Genomic DNA, 4,828 nt, shown 5'->3' with positions numbered 1-4,828 from the left:
TTTATAAAGAACCCGCAATGAATAGGTAACAATTACCTATACACGCCATTTGAAATTTTTTTTTTTTTAAAAAACATTTATTAAACGTTTATTACACCTTTAAAACTTAATTACGTTCATAACTTAATTGCAAAATATCTATATTTAATGTACCGGTATATAAAAAAACCCAATAAAGGTCAAGATTAATTATCTTATACATATTTTATTTTAAAACACACCCAAGGTTGACAGTTGGCCCAATCAAATTTAAACATCTTTCCGCCAAAAAGGAATCCCAGCCAAACCGGCATGGCTGCTTTTTTAGAGCTGTGATAAACTATCGAGTTTTATAAGTTGCTAGAAGGCGTAACAGTTGAGAATTAGGTATGTTACGATTAATTAATATTTTGTGTCCATTTAGTGTTTTTATTTTATAATTGTATTGCATTTTAATCATTTAGTTTTTGGTCATTTGCTATGTCTGGATTTGGAAAGAGCTATTTCAATCTATGTCTGGAATTGGAAGGGGCCATTTCAATATTTATAGTATTGTATAATGGACTTTCCCATTATCTATCATCTTTAAATTTATAGGGTTACCAATTTCATGAATTGTTTAGATAAGTTGATACTACCCCAAGCTTTGCAGGGAGTGTTAATAATAATGTAACGTGTACAAAACTTCGAGCAGGAATTAATAAGACATTAATTTCCCGTGATATATTACAAATGACAAATGCTATATTAACTTTGTGCTGTATGAACTATTAATATAGTCTTTAGTGAATGAAAACATATTTGGCTACCATTCCTGGTTTTGAATGTCAAATGTGATATGAAAACGAATATCGGTTTGTAATTTTTTTAACCGTTTCACCAGTAGTAACCGATGAACGGTTAACCAAGTCGCTGTATACATCTTAATTATTAGGCAACCAAGTCTACGATCTTAATTAAAAAGATAGGTTGACACGCAACAAAACATATATGCTCTGAAAATTAAATCTTGTACTTTGTCGATCTACGGACAGGTGGATATAATGCCGGGCTAGTGCGACTGTTAACACCACAGCTCTTTAATTACATGCTTGTGGGTTTTAGATTTAATTCAAGTGAAGGGTAATTTTATTATTAAATGTACAACATCAATATCCATGAGCATACACCTGCATAATTGAACTGACATTGATTGTAAATATTACAGTGATTGAAATATAATAATATACTAGATGTGTTTCATTTATTTCATGTTATAGCTATATAGGTAACCCATCTGATGAGCCTTGGTGGTTACCAGTTTAAAGTCGTATTCTTTCTTTTGAAAACAAATTGATAAAATAATCGTACATTCGTTTTCCAATCGTCTTCGTCTTAAAGGAGTCAAGTCTCTAACTCAATATCATCCACAGTCTTCGACATTGCAACCATGGGACTCATTGTTTAATTAAACCCAACATCAATGTTGTAACCGTAAAAAGATGGGCTTCTAATGTCCAATATTTAACACAAAGTTAAAGTTTTGAAATTGCCACACGAATCGCGTGCAAGAATGCTTTCAAATTTCATTTGTAATAGAGAGACTCGAAGAATGAAGTTAAATATACCCAAGAGAATACTATATGCGGGTGTAAACTTGAATAACCAGACGCCAAAGACTGGCATTCAGTTTGGACTCTTCGCGTATGGGGGATTGGATGGCCGAATGGTTAGCACGCGCACGCTGTATCATACGGTCTGTTATTGAGTCAACTGGCGGGGTTTCGATTCCCCGGTTGTACGTGACAAGGAGTTTGGTCGCCTGTCTAACCTGGTGGGTTTTCTCCGGGTCCTCCGGTTTCCTCCCACTGCTAAAAAGACCCCTACGCGCTAGCGAATTATTGAAATAAAATTGAACCATGTGTTAGTCCCGAAATGACCAAGTTTGTGTCAAGTGGACGTTAAACCCCATTTCTCTCTCTCTCTCTTCGCGTATTTCGCCGAACATAACTGATTAGACATTACAGTAAAAACAGAAACGATTGAATGTAAATCAGTTAATATACAAACATATTACATTATTATATGCGTTGCAACCCATTTATGTCCATTTCTAGGTGTCAAGGAATGGAAAGTCAAAATTCGTGGTATTGTCAAACGCATAAACAGTATGTCTTTTTATTTTAACAGGTTGATGTCTAATTCCCTAATGGCCCAATTTAATTTAAAGGGAAATAAAGGGAGGCGGTCCATAATGGACTTAGAAATTTACAAAGTTGTCAGAGGTTTGTTTTTATCATACTCAATTTACGAACATATCCTTAAATATCGGATAATCAAACATGGTATGGGCATACACGAGTTTTTATTACTTCATCGATGAGTGTTGATCTTTTTATACGCCGACATTGAAATGTGGTCGTATGTTGTCCTCGCCCCCGTCCGTTCGTCCGTCGGTCCGGCGTCCACAATTGCTTGATCACTTCAAAAAATCTTGTGGACGCTCTAGAGGCCAAACTTAATATCCGATTGACTTTAAATTTATACACAGTGTTTAAGGTCATGAGACGAAGAAGCCTATTGATTTTCGGCGATTTCCGATAATTACTGCCAGAGTTATGGCCCTTGGTCACTTCAAAATATCTTGTGGACGCTCTAGATGCCAAAGTTAATATCCGATTGACTTAAAATTTATACACAGGGTTTAAGGTCATGAGACGAAGAAGCCTATTGATTTTCAGCGATTTCCGATAATTACTGCCAGAGTTATGGCCCTTGATCACTTCAAAAAATCTTGTGGACGCTCTAGAGGCCAAAGTTAATATCCGATCGATTTTAAATTTATACACAGTGTTTAAGGCCATGAGACGAAGAAGCCTATTGATTTTCAGTGATTTCCGATAATTACTGCCAGAGTTATGGCTCTTGATCACTTCAAAAAATCTTGAGGACGCTCTAGAGGCCAAAGTTAATATCCGATTGACTTTAAATTTATACACAATGTTTAAGGTCATGAGACGAAGAAGCCTATTGATTTTCAGCAATTTACGATAATTACTGCCAGAGTTATGGCCCTTGATCACTTTGAAAAATCTTGTGGACGCTCAGTTAATATCCGATTGACTTTAAATTCATACACAGTGTTTAAGGTCATGAGACGAAGAAGTCTATTCATTTTCAGTGATTTTCGATAATTACTTCCAGAGTTATGGCCCTTGATCACTTCAAAAAACCTTGTGGATGCTCTAAAGGCTAAAGTTAATCTCATTGACTTTAAATTTATACACAGTGTTTGAGGTCACGAGGCGAAGAATCCTATTGATTTTCAAAGATTTCTGATAATTACTGCCAAAGTTATGGCCCTTGATCACTTTGAAAAATCTTGGGGACGCTCTAGAGGCCAAAGTTAATATCCGATTGACTTCAGATTGATACACAGAGTTTAAGATCTTGAGGCAAACAAGTATATTGATTTTCAATGAATTGACTTCAGATTGATACACAGAGTTTAAGATCTTGAGGCAAACAAGTATATTGATTTTCAATGAATTTTTATGACTTGAAACAGCTAAATCCATGATACAGTATTAAAAGTTTTGTATACAAAACGTTAGCATGGGGCAGAACTTTATAAAAACCTAACAAATTCTAATGGTTTTCTGAGTTGTTGCTCTTAATCAGATTTTAGTGTATTATAAATGTTTCATTACCGAAAAAAGTAAAAATATGTGACAACTGTTGTTGACTGCCTGGACGATTTAGCTACTGTGGGCGTATGTTTCGTTGCCTGGCAACCTATCTTTATGACTTGGACAGCTAAATCCATGATACAGTATTAAAAGTTTTGTATACAAAACGTTAGCATGGGGCAGAACTTTATAAAAACCAAACAAATTCTAATGGTTTTCTGAGTTTTTGCTCTTAATCAGATTTTAGTGTATTATAAATGTTTCATTACCGAAAAAAGTAAAGATATGCGACAACTCTTGTTGACTGCCCGGACGATTTAGCTGCTGTGGGCGTATGTTTCGTTGCCTGGCAACCTATCTTTTTTGTAATTTAACACCCATGCCTTTCTTACACGTACAAATTTATGGAGAATATGAAAGTAATAACACAAGCGATGTCTCATATAGAATGTGTTATTGGGTCATATATAATATAATTCATATGGGGTTTAACGTCCTACTGTTCTGCTCAGACTAGGCTAATGAAGATGGGCATGCGCTATACCGCGTGCAATGAAGGAAAAATTTGCCCGGGCAGCGGCACTATGGCCTACTCGAATTCAAACTGCCAAGAGATCTTTTACTTGCACGTCAATGTGTACACGAGGCCTCGGTTTTTCATACCATCCAAACGACTAACAGTTGTCCTTGTCAGGCCTACTGAACTTTCTCGGCAAATGTAGGGATCGAAAATGCGACCTCCAGACAAGCGAGCCAGCGTTTTACCCAATAAGCCACCTTTGGTCCATAATTCATGGGATGCAGAATTATCTGTTACAGCTTTAGGACCACCTTTTTGATCGGACTGAATTATATAATTTACAAAATTTGACAGAGTAAATATACAGTTTTTTGTATTCTTCAGATAGTGTAATGATCAGTCAGCCGAGCTGCAATGAAGCCGAGATAATAACAGCAGTTTCGGCTCATCTAAAATATGAGCCGGACAGAAGAGGGACCAATTAAGTACATGTACAGTTTAAATTTGTTTATTACATGTCATATTTTATTATAATCTTTATAAGCCATTTTAAGTTCTTTTATCATCCATTTAATTTTATTTTATTTTCTATGTGTGATGTCCACAAAATGTTAACTGCGCCATTGAGCATTGAATGTTTTATATTGGTAATAGGCGCATT

The 4,828-nt window shown here is 35.6% G+C and overlaps 1 long non-coding RNA gene across 1 annotated transcript; it reads left to right on the top strand.

Annotated features, from left to right (window-relative positions):
* The first annotated feature begins 227 nt into the window (after positions 1 to 227).
* On the top strand, positions 228 to 4,828 carry LOC130012487 (uncharacterized). The gene is made up of 3 exons (XR_008787924.1): positions 228 to 366; positions 2,149 to 2,243; positions 4,552 to 4,828. It is a non-coding gene; the product is annotated as an uncharacterized LOC130012487 (long non-coding RNA).

This window comes from Patella vulgata, chromosome 1, assembly GCF_932274485.2.
Source record: "Patella vulgata chromosome 1, xgPatVulg1.2, whole genome shotgun sequence".
NCBI lineage: Eukaryota > Metazoa > Mollusca > Gastropoda > Patellidae > Patella > Patella vulgata.
The sequence above is the reverse complement of the archived record's forward strand: the minus strand, read 5'-3'. Positions and strand labels throughout refer to the sequence as shown.